Below are 19,305 nucleotides of genomic sequence, written 5' to 3'. Positions count from 1 at the left end.
CCCCAACACCCACCCGCCCCACTTCCTGAAGAAAGGTTATACCCAAAACGTCGACTTCTCTTCCTCCTGATGCTGCCTGGGCTTGCTGTGTTCTCCCAGCCTCCTGTTTGTCAACCTTGGATTCCAGCATTTGCAGTTTTTTATTTGTCTCTAATCTCTTCAGGGGCCAGGATGAGTGTGAGGAGATTGGGTTTTGGTGGAACTACCCACAGACTCAAGTCAAAAGAAGCAAAGCAAGAAAGGCACGTGGATCGAATACAAGGGGGCAAATTGTGAGCAAAAAGTAATTGTTACCAGTTTAGCAATTTCAAAGGAGAGAGCGACAACATTGAATTGCTTCTGGTGTCATCCTCTGTGCCCTCACATTTCACAGAGCCAGCTCCACATCCTTCCATTGGCTTTGTCATTCAGAGTCAACTGTTCCCTTCCCATAGCCCTTTTTAAAATGTCCTGTCCCAGAGAGGCAGAGAATACTTCACCTTTTATGGGAAAGATAGAGAAATATCTGATGTCGAGGAGCTGATTTCAGCCTTCAGGGTCTGACAGAAGGATGTGGACCATCTGTGGATTCTGGAGTCGGATCACGGCGATATTCCTCACTCCCATCAACACCTGACTTTATTCTAACAACAGTTTCTATTCTTCATTATAAAGTATCAGCTTCAGACTGGACATTTCACACCCAGCCCCCATGTCCTCACATTGGAATCAAGAATCAAACTTGCCCCATCTCAGGATTGCCCTCTGAATGTGGTGTCAGTGTGCTAATGCTGTGTTTGAATGAAAGAGCCACGGTAGAATCTGTGACTAAATCCAATGGGTTTCTGAGCCACCAGCAGGCTCCCCGCTGTTTGAGGGTCTGTTTGGATAAGATTTCAGCCCCATGGGTTCCCACTGATACTAGAGCCATGGAGTGAGATTGCTGGAGCCACATGTGGACTGAGGAACACAACAGTCAGGACAATGAGCTGCTCTGGAATCCATCATGAGCCCTGGATGATCCTCACTGAGATGGCCCAGGGGCTACAGAATATGACAGCAGAAGATTTATCATTGATGGTCCTCTCCAGCCGTGACTCCCAGATGCACCCAGACTGAACATTCTCAATCTGACCCCATGGACACACGGGACAATTCCGTCAGATTTGAAGAGGAAAGAAAACCCAGGTGTGACTCTGAGTGTGTGTGTGTTATTCTGCACTGCCTGCAGGTATCTCACTGAGTGTCAGTGTGTTACTCTGTGTTGCCTGCAGGTGTCTCTAAGTGATGGATAGAGAATAGGCTTTGTGATGGGGATTGAAGATTAGGCCTTAATCTTCTCAAATCTCAGATGAAAAACAATTTAGCCTGAGATGGCAGCTCATTTGGCCAAAGTTAAAAATCGCACAACACCAGGTTGTGTCCAACAGGTTTCTTTGGAAGTACAAGCTTTCGGAGCACTGCTCCTTCATCAGGCAGCTAGTGGGGCAGGATCATAGTTCACAGAATTTGTCATGAAATTGAGATGGCAGCTGAGAAAGGTGAATACTGAGAGTGTGTTCTCAGTAAGGGAGGGATTTCAGAGGCAGTGCACTCTGTAGTTCCTAATGTGCTCCCCAATTACAAGGAGCCGGGGTCATTGCAGTTGTGGTTGTCTGCTCAGCCAGTGCTGGCTAGCCATAGTCGTATTTCAATGGTCAATTAGCCCGAAAACAGGTGCAGCAATATTACCTTACAGGGAGGGAGCTGTCTGAGTGAGGGAGGTTGAATTCTTGCAGCCCCGAGAGTGATTGCAGTGGATTAATTAAGGGTGCTACCACCATGAAGGTGTGACCTTCTCTCCCTCTGCCTCAGCTGTGATGACCCTCAGGGTTAAACTCACCACCAGTCATTTCTGTTTGTAATGAGCGAGTGGGGGAAGGGGAAAGTGAGGACTGAAGATGCTGGAGATCAGAGTTGAGAGTGTGTTGCTGGGAAACCACAGCAGGTCAGGCAGCATCCGAGGAGCAGGAGAATCAATATTTTGGGCATAAGCTCTTCATCAGGAATGGAGGGAAGGTCAACCTCTCCCAAAGGCAGCACAGGATGGATCGACCGGGCCACAAGAGTAAGCATGGGGAGATTGAGGGTGACAGAAGGAGGGGGTTGGTTGGCAGGTTGTTATTCAGAGTCAGGTACCAGAGTATCAGTCCTTTTGACACTCCCCTTTTTATCTGTCAGCCAGGACTCCCTGATTGGACACGGTTAACAGCACATCAGGGAACTCATATTATCAGAAAAAATGAAACATTTATCGAACAAGGAGTGCAAGAACTAAACGACACTAGACAAAATGAGTTGTTTGAAAGATTTCATTACAGACATCACCAATTTGGCCCAACAAGTCCACACCGACCCACTGAAGAGAAACTCCCCGAGACCCATTCCCCTGCCCTATCACTCGACATTTCCCCTGACCGACACATTCCTGAACACTGTGACAATTGTAACATGGCCAATTCACCTAACCTGCACATCTTTGGATTGTGGGAGGAACCTGGAGCACACGGAGGAAATCCACACAGACACAGGGGGAGCGTGCAAACTCCACAAAGACCTGGGGCTGGAATCGCACCTGGGTCCCTGGTGCTGTGAGTTAGCCGTGCTAACCACTGAGCCACCATGCCACAAATTAAAAAAAATGCCCAAAGAGTTGAGCTTTTGTTAAGCTCTGTGAGCCTGACATGATATAAATTATAAACATGCAACCCTCTGTCAGAGAATGTAGTGCAGGGTGGAAACCTTACAACCTTTAAATATCATAACATGCAAGGATCTGGGATAAGTGCAGGAAATTGGGATGAGAGTGCCTTTAGTGGTAGTTATATTGGTACAGACTCAATGGGACAAAGGACCTTTTCTGCTCTGTATCAATCTGTGCTCCATGTTGAGAGGGCAGTGCAGGTTAATGGTGACTAGGTGAGGCAGTTCTAAGATGGCAAACACATGATCAAGGGTCAGAGGAAATGACTCAAGCTTCAGTGAAGGCCCAAGTAAGTGCTTGGGAGGAGGGTCAAGGCTAATGGAGACAAGGTCAATGGAGACTGAGCGAGGGCGCAGGGTGCTGACTGGCATCTCCAAGGGTTGCAGTGAGGCATGTGGGGACAAGAGGGGAGTGTGGAGGGAGGGAGTGCAGTTTCAGTTAAAATGTGACCTTTGTCAGCAGCAGCATGACCTTCAGCACCAGGGAGTGTCCCTGACTGTGTCAGGCTCACTGACTGCTCTCTGTGTGATTCCACACAGCCACTCGTCTGGTCACTACGCAAAGTCTTGCTTGTGTTTACACTACCATTTACACCACCGTCTGCACCCGCCATCTGCACCTTCTGCCTACACCACTGTCTGCACCCACCGTCTATACCCACTGTCTGCACCACCGTCTGTACCCACTGTCTGCACCCAGCATCCACAGCCACTGTCTAGTCCCTCTGTGAACACCCACCATCTACACCCACTGTCTACACTATTGTCTGCACCCTCCATCTACACCTCCCATCTTTCTGCTGTTGTAAGATTGTATCCAATGATTCCATTAAGATTACTGCAACCGAAGCCTGAATTTTAGAACCAGCAATGATTGTCTTCTAATCCTGACCTCCAAAGTTTGTGTTCCACATTGGGTGTATATATTAATTACTCAATGCCATTTGATTTCAGTGATGGCAGGACTGACGTATAAGGAGAGGTTGAGTTGGTGAGGATTGTGTTCACTGGAGTTTAGAAGAATGAAGGAAGGGAATCTTGGAGAAAGCTGTAAAATTGGAACAGGACAAGACAAATTAGATGGAGGAAGGATGTTCCCAATGGTGGGGAGGTCCAGAACCAGGACACATGGTTTAAGGTTAAGGGGTAAACTTTATAGGACAGAGACGAGGAAAAATGTTTTCACCCAGAGAGTGGTGAGCCTGTGGAATTCTCTGTCACAGAAAGTGGTTGATGCCAAAACATGATGTTATCAAGAAAGAGGTAGAGATAGCTCTTGTGGCTAAAGAATCAAGGGATATGGGGTAGGGATGGATTACAGTAATGTGCTCCATGACCAGCTTCAATCATATTGAATGGCATAGCAGGCTGGAGGGGCCAAATGGCCTACTCCTGCTCCTATCCTCTATGTTTCTACATCACGTAAAATAGATTGCCAGGTGGAGGTCACTCTGTCAGATGGGTAAGTATCCATTCACAGATTCCATCCACACTACTCCCCTTTCATTTTAATTGAGTCCACTCCCTCTCTTCCTATGTCTTTGTTATCTGACCAGTGACCACACCTCCCTTCACCACCCCAGCAAGGAGATGTGCTAATAACCCATCGTTTGTTTTAATTTGCTAATTGGGTGATGTGGATGGGGTTTTCAAAAACAGTAAGAGCTGAACTCTTATCACCTTTTGTGCTGATTTTTTTGTGTGCCTCCCTCAATATGGGCGACACAGCACTGCTGCTTCACAAAGCCAGGGACCCAGGTTCGAGAGTCACACAGCATAGTAATAGGCCCTTCGGCCCACCATGTCAATGCTGACCAACAAACACTAAACTACACTAATCCCATTTACCTGCAGTTGTTTGGAGCCTACCATGCCTGGTATTATAAGTGCTCATCCAAATGATTTTAAAGGTTGTGGAATTTTCAGCCTGCACCACCCTCTCAGGCAGCATGTTCCATATATCTACCACACACTGGGTCAAAAAATACTTCCACCTTAATCTTATAACCCCTGGTCTTAAATAGGTTTGGGTGAGGAGCGGAGGCTGCAGAACAGTGTGAGAGGTCAGAAGTGGAGAGGGGGAGAACAGTGTGAGGGTGAGGGATGGAGGCTGGAGCAGGAAGACGCTTGTGTTCTGGAAAGCAGCACAAATAGGGAAGAGATCCAAGAGCTGATAGGAATAGTCTCCATGCTTCCTAACAGTAGCTTTATGGTGGGAAAGAGAATAAATCAGGAGATAATGAGGGCCTGGAACAAAGGCTGCTCATTCATTACAAATGACTTTTATCCTCGCTGATTATTTATCGTCAGATTTTTCTTTTTCATTCATTCGGGATGAGGGTGTCACTGCCTAGGACAGCATTTATTGCCCACCCCTAATTGCCCCAGAAGGCAGTTAACAGTCATCCACATTGCTGTGGGATTGGATTCCCATGTAGGCCAGACCAGGTAAGGATAGCAGTTCCCTTCCCTAAAGGACATTAGTAAACCGGAGGGGTTTTCCTGACAATCGACATGGATTAATGGTCATCGTTTGACTCGTAATTGCAGACTTTTAAATTGAATTTAAATTCCCCCATCTGCCATGGTGGGACTTGAGCCTGTGTCCCCAGAACCATATCTGGGTCTCTGTGCATTAATCACAGAAGGTTAGTATGTAGGTACAGCAAGTCATCAGGAAAGTTCATAGAACATTATGGTGTAGTGTGAGGGGAAACTGAATGCAAGACTTCATTGAAACAAGCAAGATCCTGAGGGGCCTTGACCAAGTGAATGTGGAAAGGCAGTGGATGCAGAATTTAGAATCCATCCAGTGTGGAAACAGGCCCTTCAGCCCAACAAGTCCACACAAACCCTCCGAAGACTAACTAATCCAGACCCATTTCCCGACCCTATATTTACCCTAGGAAGAGGTAGATAGATTCTTGATGACTGAAGGGATGGAACATTATCAGAGAATGTAGAGTTGAGGTTAAAATCAGATCAACTACGATCTTATTGAATGGGGGAGCAGTTTCAAAGGGCCGAGTGGCCTACTTTTGTTCCTTGCCCATATGTTGCCTCACACACCTTCGCACAAGCAAAGACTGCCACTCGTATTTTCTACCTGCAGATTAAGCTGCTTGTGCAATAGGCCTCATCTGCACAGTGTTTTCTCCAGCCTTTCACTGTGAGGTTAAAGATAATGGTCCCATAATCAATCCATTAACTCTATTTGTTGGTTTATTTAAAACAAGAAAATAAATTACAAGTCATGAAACAGACATTACAGCAAGCAATAATAGGCAGCACGATGGCTCAGTGGTTAGCACTGCTGCCTCACCGTGCCAGGGAACCGCCTCAGTTGGGTCTGTGTGGAGTATGCACATTCTCCCTGTGTCTGCGTGGGCTTTACCCAGGTGCTCTAGATTCCTCCCACAGTCTAAAGATCTGCAGGCTCGATACATTGGCCATGCTAAATTGCCCAGAGTGTACAGGAATGTGAAGCTTGGTGGAGTAGCCATTGGAACATACAGAGATAGGATAGGGGTCGAGATAGAATGATCTTCGGAGGGGCGGTATGGAGTCAATGGGCTGAATGGCCGACCTACACACGATAGGAATTCTGTGTTACAAATACAAATTCCTTCTTTCCATTCTCGCCCTGAAGCATGCATGTGGTTCTGTCTCATATCCACTCAAGGGATGGCAACCCTTTGAAGACAGGAGCAGCCTCTATTCCTTTGGAAAGTACTTCTTCCACTCTGTGTCCTTCACAGCCTTGTAGACAGCAACAATGAGATCGGGAAATAACCCAAAGCTATAATCTTCTGGGCTCTTCATTAAACTGTGGAACCTGAAAAATACAATTAATGTCCAAGTCAATGAAGATATTTCTCAGCAATCACTAAATGCTGAGTTTTAGTACTCAGCAGGCCCCAGGAGTCAAAATAACTGAGTAGATCATTGCTCTGAATTGCTCATAAATTTCACCTTCACATTTCTGGAGGCTTTGATCAAAAAGGTTGTTTACTCCTCTCCAATATAAAGCTTAAAATCAGCTCCAACTCCCAACCATCCAGCTGAGAGCGGAGCCCTGTACAAACTGGAACCTGGTCAGTGGGAGCACTGTCACCTCTGTCTCAGAAGCTTTGGGGAGTCTATTTTGATCATAGAGTCCTTCAGCACTGGAGGCTGTTCAGAGGATGTTCCCCTGACTGATCCCAGGGATGAAAGTGCTGTCCCATGACGAGCAGTTAAAGAGCTTGGGCTTGTACTCACTGGAGTTCAAAAGAATGAGGAGGGATCTGATTGAGGGATAGAAAATGTGAAAGGGGATTGAGAAGGTGGATGTTGAATAGATGCTCCCCCTTGCAGGACAGTCTGGAACAAGAGGTCATCGATATAGAGTGAGAGGAGGTCGGTTCAAAACTGAGCTGAGGAGAAACTGTATCTCCCAGAGGGTTGTGAATCTGTGAAACTCAATGCCCCAGAGTGCAGTGGAGGCAGAATCAATCAACAAGTTCAAGAAAGATGTGTTTCTGATGGAAAGTGAGATAAAGAGCGATGGGGAGCAGGCAGGAGAGTGGAGTTGAGACCAGGATAAGATCAGCCACAGTCATGTTAAATGGCAGAGTGGGCTCGAAGGGCTGAATTGCCTCCTCCCTCTCCTAATTCCTATGTTGAGCACACAGTCAAGGCTGACACTGCAAAACTGAGGGAACTGTTGTCTTTCAGGGGAGATACAAAACAGGGGTCCTGCCACAAAATATCCAACTGTACTATCTCCCCCAGTGACAAGTGCTGGCATTTGAATTCAAATCACAAAGCAAGCCTCATTAATTGTGACCACTATAATGATCCCTGATTGCTGTCCAGCCTCAGCCTTCCCCAGTCTGGACTTCATGTGACTCCAGCCCCACAGCAATCTGGTTAACTCTTAGGTGCCTTCTGAGAGGCCACAGCAAGGCCAGCAGTTCAAGGGCAATTAGTCTTGGGTAACAAATGCTGATCTATGCCAGTGACACCCACCTCCCAGAAAACAGAATGCGACAGAGATTGATGTCAGCCAAAATTGTCAGATCAGACTCTCAATGAGATGGGGAGATGGTTAAAGATAAATTCAGCTCAGTAAGGAACAGGTCCCCACTTCGTCGCTGACAAAATAAGTGAGAGAAAACAGCAAACGAAAGGTGAGAACCCTCAAATGTGGGAATATCAGTGAAAATTCAGGCAACTGAAGGAAGACATGAAGAACTGCAAAGGAAGACAAAAAGGAAGCAAGAGTTACAGAAAAGTGATTGAGAAAGAGACCTGCAAGGGGTCACAAGAATAACACAAATGTTTTACACGAAAATTAGAAAATCAAGGGGGCTCCAGTGCAATGTGAGCCCTTTAAAAACAAACAGGGAATTCCATGAATGAGACGAAGGGAATTGCCGGTATGTACAATAATTAGTTGTGTCAGTCTTCACAGTCAAGGAACGGGATGATGCAGCTTCCATTCCAGGGAGGTTAGTAATGAATTGAAGACTGGAATTCGCAAAACTTGATACATGCCAGAAAACAGCATTGGAGAGTGAGCAGCTCTAAAGGCTGACAGATTCTCCAGGACCTCAGGGGTTTAAAGGAAGAGGGGAAGAATTTTCAGAAGGTTTTCCCATCAGCTTCCAAAGCAGCAACCGTTCCTTTAGTTTGGAAAATATCCTGCTGTAACTCCACGGGTTGAAGAAAGATGAGAGAGGGAACCGTGGAAATTACATTCTGGTCAATCGAACATCTCTTTCGGGGGGTTCATTGGAATCTATAATTAACAGCCAAGAAAATGAACATGTAGAGAATTGGAAATAGCCCACATAGATTTGAGATAGGTAGGTTCTGACTAACGAACCAAATGCATTGACCAAAATAGTCGATAGGGCAGAAAGTCTCATGAACTTTCAGAAGTACTCGATAATTTCCCACAAAACAGTCTGCTGACCAAAGTTAAAACCCATGGGATTGAAGATGAATGTTTGACTTGGTTTGGAGGCTGGTTTAGTGACAGACAACTGAGAAAGAAAGTGACGAGTGGTGTTCCACAAGGATTCTGTGGTGAGGCCTTAACTACTGACTGTATGTATTAATGAGAATCATAGTTCCACATTGACACAAAATCTGATGGAATACTAAGCAGTGCAGATGGTCTTTTTGTTTAAAACTCACTCTGAGGACATGGGTGTTGCTGGGCCAGCATTTATTACACGTTCTGTGTTGCCCTTGTGAATCATGCAATCATCATCCAGTGTAGAAGCAGGCCATTCAGCCCATCAAATCCACACCAACCCACCAAACAGCATCCCATCTGGACTGACCCCATTCCTGTACTGCAGCATTTCCTATAGCCAACCCACCCAGCCAACACATCCCTCGACACTATGCACAATTTGGCATGGCTAATCCACCTACCCAACATATCTATGGATTGTGTGGAAGAAACCCACACAGACATGGTGAAAATGTGCAACCTCACACAGACAGTTGTCCCAGGGTGAAATTGAACCCAGGTCCTTCGTGCTGTGAGGTAGCAGCACTAACCACTGAGCCACAATCCTGCCCTTTTGCAAGGTGATGGGGAGCTGCCTTCTTGAACCACTGCAGTCCATGTGCTGTAGATAAACCCACAATGCCCTGAGGGAGGGAATTTCAGGACTTTCATCCAGCGACACTGGAGGAACAATAATACATTTTCAAATCAAGATTCTATGTGGATTGGAGGGGAACTTGTTTTTGGTGGTGTTCTGTGTCCTTCTACATGGAAATGATCGAGGGTTTGGCAGGTGCTGTCTCAAGAGACTTGGTGTGAATTCCTGCAGTGCATCTTGTAGATGGTGCACACGGCTGTTCCTGAGCATCAGTGGTGGAGGGAGTGTCTGTTTGTAGATGTGGTGCCAATCAAGCAGGCTGCTTTGTACTGGAAGATATCAAGCTTCTTGATTGTTTTTGGAGCTGCATCCATCCAGGCAAGTGGGGAGTAACCCACCACAGTCCTATCCTAAACTTGACTGATCTTTTCTTAATTCCTTTACTGGATTGGGCATCACTTGCTATGTCAGCATTTATTGCCCAGAATCAAATGGGATGGCACAGCACTGGGACAAAGGTTTAATTCCACCCTCGGGCAACTGACTGTGTGGAGTTTGCACATTCTCCCTGTGCCTGCCTGGATTCCCTCCAGGTGATCTGGTTTCCTTCCACAGTCCACAAACGTGCGGGTTAGGTGGAATGGCCATGGGAAATGCAAGGTTACAGGGGAGTGGGTCTGGTTGAGATGCTCTTTGGAGTTTGGGCTGAATGGCCTGTTTCCACATTGTAGGGATTCTATGAATTTCTTGACTCAGAGGGTTTTGAATCATGGGATACTCATCGATATTTAGGTGTTTGAATAAATTCAAGATAGCGATAATACACATGGGGGAGGCAGTGAGTTAATGGTATCATCACTAGATTCTTAATCCAAAGAGCCAAGTAATGTTCTGGGGGACCTGGGATCACTGTGGGGCAGCACGGTGGTACAGTGGTTAGCACTGCTGCCTCACAGCACCAGAATCCCAGGTTCGATTTTAGCCTCGGGTGACTGCCTTTTATGGAGTTTGCACATTCTCCCTGTGTCTGCATGGGTTTCCTCCGGGTGCTCCGGTCACCGTCCACCATCCAAAGATGTGCAGGTTAGGTGAATTGGTCACGCTAAATTGCCCATAGTCAGGGGTGAATATGGAGAATGAGTCTGGGTGGGTTACTCTTCGGAGGGTCGGTGTGGACTTGTTGGATCGAAGGGCCTGTTTCCATACTGTGGGGAATCTAATCTAAATCCTGGAAATGCAAGGAGTGGAATTTTAAATTCAAAAAGACTCTGGAGTTAAGAGTCTAATGACGACCATTGTTGGGGGAGAACCCTGTCGGGCCCACTAATGTCCATCAGATTGCTGTCCTTGCCCATACTGACTGACATATGACTCCAGACCCACAGCAACATAGAATCATAAAATCCCTACTGCGTGGAAGAAGGTCATTCAGCCCATCAAGTACAAGCAGCATCTCACCAGAACTAGCCCCCTCTCCTAACCCTACACTTCCATGGCCAATCCAACTAACCTGCACATCTCTGGACTGAGAGAGGAAACTGAGGCACCCAGAGGAAACTCATTCAGACACAGGGAGAACATACAAATTCAACACAGATAGTTGCCTGAATCAAACCCAGGTCCCTGGCACTGTAAGGAAGTGGCGCCAGCCACTGTGCCACCCATTCCTCATCTCTGATCGAAATGTCTAATCCCTTATTCCCAGACTGGGACTCTGCTTTAGAATCCCCAGGTAGGGGTTCATCCTTCCAAAATCTACCCTGTCAGGGCACTGGAGAATTTTAACTGTTTCAGTGAAATCTCATCCCAGCCTTCTGAATTCTAGGGAATCCTGACCCAGTCCCCTCTCTCAATCATTAGGCAATCCCTCAACCCGTCACATGAACTGTGGCTGGGTTTGATCATCTCAGTAAGAGATTCAAGGAGGGAAGGAGAAAGAAAGACTCGTTCTGCTTTGAATCGATGCTAAAAACTGAAAAAAAACAGGAAAATATTGTCACTAAGTATTGTTCACATACTCTTACTTTTCATCAAAGTGCTGGGTAAGGTTTCTTATGAATTTCAGGAGGTCACTGGTGGTGTCCTTATATTCTTTATTCCTGCCTTGTCTCTTGTTCATGTCATTTAGGAGAACGGAGTCAACTGAGAAGGAAATGAACAGCAGAGTTTGTTTTCTCTGTTGATTAAATTCACCTTGCTTGCTCCTCTGAGCACCTGAAGAAAGAGCGAGGCTCTGAAAGATTATGTTTTCTAATAAACCTGTTGTTCTAATAAATCTGGTGTCGTATGATTTTTGACCTTGTCCTCTGATCACATTCAGGTTGTGCCCACGGGCACTGCATGTTCTTGCTTCTCCAGTCCACGAGGTGGCGATCTTGATAATGGATTTCACAATGGTCTCCATCAGAGAGGACCCACAAATCAGGGACAGAGACCAGAGATAACAGGCTCTTCAGTCCCAGACCCGAGCACAACGGGCCCCCTGGCATCCCAGGTACTGCTTGTTGTGTCCCGGACCCTGTGCATAATGCAAATAGTACAACTGATCCTTCTGATTTTTCCCAACCTCACCAGGTCTCCACAATCATTGAGATTCGTTAAATGAAGCCTTTGCCAATTAAGGACCCTTACTGATGGAAAACAGACTGAAATGGGTCAATAATACAGTATTGGGGAGTTACAGATACAGATTGCCAAGTGGAAATCTGATGCTGTGGCTCTAACAGAGATCGGGCGGGACTGGGGATTCCTGGATACAAGGTGTTCAGTAAAGATAGGAAAGAGGGAAAACTGCGAGAAGTGGTGGGATTTTTCTGGGCCCAGACAGTACTGACCAACCTTAGGCCCTGAGATATGATAGAGATGAAGGGTGAACTGTGCCGGGCTTTAACTCACTGTTACCAGAGTAAAACAGGGATTACCCATTTCACAAGAGAGTAAATGGAACTAACAAACCAGGTGCATGTGAAACACCTACCCCATCCCTGAGAGAGGGGGGACAAGAACAGGGATATTCTCAGACAGAAAGGATGCTAAAAATGGTATCACCCCGAGAGCGAAGGGTGGGGTGGAGACAGTGACAGCGACACCGCCCAGAGAGTGGGGAAAGTAACACTGACACATTTAAAACTGTATTATCACAAGCGAGAATTCAAACAGACACCCACTCCACCAAACGGTGTTGATGATGCACTGTCCTCATCAAAACACGTTATCAAAACCTCTTCATAACACGTCAGGGGAGAGAAACATTGAAAACTGTATTATCACGAGTTAGGGTCCATTTAAATCTTGGACCATGATGTGAAATGTTCCCAGCCGTAAACAACACTGGTGTATTGTCGTCATTAGCTTATTAAACAATATTAAAACCTCGGCCAAATATTTTCCTGCAGACAGTGTATTTAAAATATCAAGAGGCTTTCCACATTGTTGGTTTGATCAGTGACGGAGCAAGGAAGCAGCAGCTTCCCCATGAACTCCAACAAAAGAATGAGAACAGGCTCTTCATACGGAGCTGGCTCCCGAGAATCCAATTCAACAGCAGAGATCAAAGAACAAGGAACAATACAGCACAGGAACAGGCCCTTCGGCCCTCCCAGCCTGTGCTGACACATTTTGCCCTTCCATACTGAAACTGTCTTCACTTACAGGATTCATATCCCTCTATTCCCTTCCTATTCATGCATTAGTGCAGGTATTTCTTGAGTAATTCTATTGTGTCTGCTCTCACCCCCTCCTCTGCCAGTGTGTTCCAGGTACTCAACTCCTTTTGTGTAAAATACTTGCCTCCCACATCTCGTTTAAATTCACCCCTCACCCCCACCCTGCACCTTGAATCTCTGTTCCCCAATAATTGACCCTGGGAAAAAGCCTCATATTTTCCACGCGATCTATAACATTCACAACTTTACAAACTTCTATCAAGTCATGCCTCATTTTTCTGCATTCCAGAGAAAACAAACCCAGTCTATCCAACCTTTCTTCAGAGCTACAATCTCCCATACCCGACAATATTCAGGTAAACATTTTCTGCACCACCTTCAAAACATCCTTCTGGTAGTGTGGTGACCAGAACTGTATACAATATTCCACGTGTGGCCTAACTAATGTTCGATAAAGCTGCAGCATAACGTGTCTATCCTTACCCTCAATACCCCTTCCAATGAAGGCAAGCATGCCATAAGCCTTTTTTACTGCCTTACCTTCCTGTGCTGCCACCTTCAGTGATCTGTGAACATACACACCCAGATCCCTCTGTATATCAATGCTCCAAAGGATTCTGTCATTCACTGTATAATTCCCACCTGTACATCACCTTTCAAAATGCATCACCTCACATTTGTCTGGATTGAACCACATCTGCCCTTTCACTACATCTGTCAATGAGGAGTAAAGCAAGATGGAGAGGATGTTTTGGAAAGTGTTTAATGGAGGAAACATACCTTGTGATACCCAATAATGACAATCTCCGTGTATCACAGAATGAACAAAACAGCATACTGTGAAGACAATCAAAAATCACACCAAAGTACATCTTATTGATATATCAGTTCATGCAGGGCATTTTCATTGTAATGCAATAAGTATCCTGGTCCGAAAGCTGTACTCTCCCTCCCTCCCCCGATTCTCCAGATGGAGCCGGTCAGATCCTCGCAGAGCCCCAGTTTACTCGGACTGTTCTGTAATGTGGAAATGCCGATGGTGGACTGGGATACACCTGATGAAGGAGCAGCGCTTCGGAAACTTGTGATTTCAAATGTTGTTCTAGAGCCTGATGTGACTTCTGACTTTGTATTGTTTGGGCACAGTGAAACAACTGCCTTCTAGTAACTATAGAGTACTTGCAATACAACTGAGAATTATGGGTAATGACTCCTTCCATTAGCCGTGAATAAACCCACAGTCACTCCCATGGATTCCAAAGGGAATGACTTATCATTTGCTTCTCAGATATTATATGGCTCATCACCGCCCTCTCCAAGACAATTCGGGAAGTGTAACAAATAACCGACGCGTCAGCGCCCGCTCCATCCCAGGAGAAATCAAAATAAATGGCATATAATTCAAATAATCAAACTGGTGAGGCTTGATTTCATCTCTTTGAAAGACTGGACCCTCGGCCAGAAACAGAGCCATGACATGGGTGAAGCTGGTTTGTCGGACTGCAAGGTGGAGTGTCCTTCGGATTGACACTGGGATCAGCAAAAATGAATTGTACTCAAAAATCTAACAAACGGCTCTTAAAGCGTGCCCCCAAACTGCACTTGAGGCTCCGCCCCCCCCCCCCCCATCCCCATCCTTGCTTGTTGCCCTTCCCTAATTGTCCTGGAGAGGGTGGTGGTGAGCCATGAGTTTCTCGAAGAAGATCTGACAGTTGGACAAAGTCATGTCCGCCGCCTGAGCACGACTGCCTGACCTGCTGTGCTTTTCCAGCCCCACACTTTTCGACTCTGAGCACAACTATCCCTCAGAAGAATGGTCATCGGATTGAAAGCCAACTCAGAAACGAGAGCAGCGAATCCAGGCTGAGACTGTGGTGCACTGCTGAAAGTTGCACAGTCTTTGGCACCATCATTTGAGGCTCCACCACCACCACACCCCGACCACCCCCACCCCCAACTCAGGGGGCACAACAAGATCCCATTCTGAAGAGATTCCCTCGGGTGTCCTGCTCAATATTCAGCTAGTGCCATCAAAATAGATTTGCCTCGTCATTCATTTAATGTCTGTGGGACCTCACCATCTTGTCCGTGAATGAGACTGCTCTGTGTTCGTGGCTTTGAATATCCTGACACTATAAAACAAAATGCACCAACAAGAGTTCTTTCTTCATTGTCATCTAAAAGGGAAGCAGTGAGCAAGCGAAAATGCACACTGAATGCAAATACTGAAACTTCAGCTGAAAGGCTTTTTGCACCATGTTAACCTGCTCCCTGGGCATTTCCTTCCAATGTCCGAGATGGTTATCAGGTTGGAATTGAGGCTGACAGGGTTTAGGACCCTTTGGCGCAGCCAGTTTGGCGCAGCCCATTTTGCCGCAGACCCATTTAGGTGCAGGACTATTTTGGCACAGCTCATATTTATTCATTTTCTGGCTTAGTTAAAACCTTAATGAAAGCAATAAGAATAAAAATAATGTTTATTCTATTTAGTAAAAATGTTAAAAAGAAAAAAAATAAAAGAAATACGTTAATTGCGAAAAATGTAAAATATGACTTTTATTCGAAATTATGGGCAATCCCTCGTAAATACGCAACATCATTTCTCTCACTAAATCTTCTTACAAGCGTTTGTATTCTAGTGTCTGCTTCCCCGAATTTCTTTAATTTCAACGGAATATCGTGCCCTACTACGAGATGCTCATAGAAAATGTCCCTTCCTCTCTGAACTTTTCGCAAACTGTCAATAAATTTCCAAAAAGCTGGCTGTTCCACTCCAAGTTCACATTGTAATCTCCTGTGGGCAGCTTCTGCATGATTGTTTGTTCTGTCCTCATTGTTTAAAGTTCTTTCATATAAATTCCACATTCCAACTGGAAAAGGCGGTGGACGCCTACCATTTCCTCTGCGTAATCTTCTACCTACATAGTTATCCTTGAACCAGTCCAACAGTGGTTGCAGTTCATATGGAAGTGCATCAGCCAAATGTTCAATAGCTTCATCAATGTTTTCAATCGGAATAAATGCAAGACCAATTATCATTTTAGCTCTCAAAGAAAACTCCGAGTCAATGTTTTACTTACTCAAGTGTCCCATACTGGCAAGATGTTTTCTCATAATTTGAGCCAGGTGAAAAAAAATCCCCGGATTTCTGCAGAAGGAAAATGCTGCTGTAAACTTTTGAAATTTGCAAGTTCAAAGTCACAGTTGATAATGTCAGGGCGGCATTCAGGCTGTATTTCCAGAACCATTTCAAATAATTTGTCATATGTTGTTCGTAACTTATTTGGGAGTAAAGCATACAACAATGGGAACACACCTTTATGCATTTCCCCTAAAATAACATAAACTTTTGTGAAAATAGAGGTGGGGAAATTTTGAATGTTCCATCAACATATACATTTTTTGATGGCTTCAGAAACTCGGCATTCCTTTTTCTTCTCACCATAAGAATTCTGCAGGTGGTGCTACCGCTGTTGGCGAGTAAAAATTGTTCTTCATTACATGCATTAACAGAATATGTTTTAAAGCTTTCTGTAATTACAAGTTCTTCTAAATTACTTGGATTTACTGGGGAAGAGCAATTTCTTTCCTTGTCCTACGAACCATTTTCTTCAACGCTCTGTTGTTCGGCATCGTCCCTTGGCAAGCTTACGACAAATTTTCTAGGCACTCGTTAATCACTTGGAAAATTCCCTCTACAGTTTCAGCAGCTCGTAATTTTATCTTTGAAATGACGGTATCTCTTTCCACCTTAGATGCCGAAGCTGCATGCGAATGCTCATTAATTTGTTTCACTAGGTCACCATTTATAACATGAAATCGAGCTTTGCAAATGTCCTTCCTTTCACATCTCCAAAACTTTGTTATCTTATCAGCAGCATATCTATCAAGTACGTATATATAGCCATCGTATGAGTACTTTTCCTTTCCACATTTTGACAAAATTGTTGATGGCATTTTAATGGGTTATATTTTATTTTAATAATAATTACAAACTACTGGAAACCATATATCTGAGCCAAAACAGTTCTGCGCCTATATGAGTCTGCAACAAAATAGGCTGCGCCAAACAGGCCACCCCAAATCGCTTGCGCCAAAATGGCTGCTCCGATACTAGGGAGGTCCAAGTTTTCAAAAAAGGATTCCATTCTCACTTCTCCATCTCCAGAGCCCTCTGACCGGTATAACTCTGCATAGAACTCCCAAAATCTGGCATTGAACTTCCTCAGTTCACGACTGACATTGACAGTTCCCTCCCTGATAGACACAATAGACAATGGCGCACTTTTCTTCCTAGCCAGGTAAGCTAGGGATCTACCTGGCTTATCCCCATATTCAAACAGCCTGTGCTTTGCTGAGCAGACCCCTCTCTTTGCCACTTGTGTGAGCACTGAGTCCAGAACAGCCCGGAGAGCCATGACCCGTTGTAATTTGACCCTGGATGGTCTGGTATAATATGCTGATTCGGCTGCCTTCAGTCTAGCGTCAAGTATCAGCTGCTGCTCTCCTTCTCTTGTCAACTGTGAAATAATCATACTCCTTAAGAATGCTTTGGTGGTCTCCCAGAGCACTGATGGGTGACTAGCCGTACCCTGATTGATATCCCAAAAAACCCTAAACTCCCTTCTGATACACTGTACAAAGTTGTCATCCTTCAACAGAAATGGATTCGTGCACCATTGCCATGTGTCTCCTTCACTACCTGTGGTCTTAACATCTAAATATAATGACACATGGTCCGAAATAGTTATGTTCCCAATCCTGCAGGCTAACACCAAGTCCAAACAAACTTATGGAACAAAGAACATTTCAATTCTTGTGTGGCACTTGTATGGGTTGGAGTAAAAGGCAAAGTCCCTCCCATTCGGGTGGAGGCACCTCCACACATCCACTAGCCCCAACTCCTCACGCAAGTCCACTAACTGTCTAGACTGCAGAGGTGTAACCTCTTGGCATCCTGTCCACTCCAGAGCCCATGAGACAATTAAAGTCTCCTCCTATAATCATACGGTGCACCTGAAGAGCCAGTAACCTAGAGACTGCATCAACTAAAAACTTGAGAGGATGCGCCGGGGGACAGTAAACATTCAGGATGCCATACACTTCTCCATGTCCCAGAACCTTGAGAATAATGAACCATCCATGCTCATCCTTGGTTTGATCTATCACCTGAAATGGGAGGTTCCTTCGTACCAGTATGGCCACTCCTCTGCTTTTGGAGTTGAAGGAGGAGAAGAATACCCTATTACATCCCCCCTGCTGTAACTTCAGATGTTCCCTGTCAGTCAAATGCATTTCTTGCAGTAGAGCAATGTCAACCCTTTCCTTCTTAAGATTGAGAGCACCATTTTCCTTTTAATGGGGGAATGGCTCCCCTTTATAATCCAGGTGCACCACCTGAACAGATCACTAGCCATGACCGCACACTACAGCCCGCAGTCCCCCGACAGGAACAAGCCCATTCAATGTGCGACGAATGGGAAAAAAACAGACTTTATCAAATCTAAAGACTATTCCTACAAACACCACCAAAACTACTAAAACTTAAAAAAAAGCCTCTACTCCAAATAAACACACAAAAACACACATTTCCAGAGATCCACCCCGTGCCCATAGGGGCCATTCACTCACAAACTCATAACCATCCCAGCACCTTCCAGTTAAGGCCGTGCCACAAACCCAAGCATTGGGGAAAAAAAACATATTATTTCCACTCTGACAGGTGAACAATGGATACCCACACCATCCCGCCCCCCACATTCTCATCTCAACTCCACACATCTTTACATAAAAGAAGTAACCATCCTTCACCCAACAAATCAGAACAATAGAATAACTAATAGTGGGCGGCACGGTGGCACAGTGGTTTGCACTGCTGCCTCACAGCGCCAGAGACCCGGGTTCAATTCCCGCCTCAGGCAACTGACTGTGTGGAGTTTGCACGTTCTCCCCGTGTCTGCGTGGGTTTCCTCTGGGTGCTCCGGTTTCCTCCCACCATCCAAAGATGTGCAGGGTCAGGTGAATTGGCCATACTAAATTGCCTGTAGTGTTAGGTAAGGGGTAAATGTAGGGGTATGGGTGGGTTGCATTTCGGCGGGTCGGTGTGGACTTGTTGGGCAAAAGGGCCTGTTTCCACACTGTAATCTAATCTAATCTAATCTAATAACCACCAAACAAATAGAATATAAAACATACCGGATCTCACACTAAAGCAATACCGAGTCGATAAAGCAGGAGACCCCAAAGGGGAAAGAACAAAGAGAGAGAAGATTTTAAAATAATACATTATGCCAGAGTACATAGAATGCTGGAAAATG

This window comes from Chiloscyllium plagiosum, unplaced genomic scaffold (assembly GCF_037043375.1).
Source record: "Chiloscyllium plagiosum isolate Xiang-an unplaced genomic scaffold, Cpla_swu_hap1 HiC_scaffold_9, whole genome shotgun sequence".
Lineage (NCBI taxonomy): Eukaryota > Metazoa > Chordata > Chondrichthyes > Orectolobiformes > Hemiscylliidae > Chiloscyllium > Chiloscyllium plagiosum.
Note: the sequence above shows the minus strand (reverse complement) of the source record.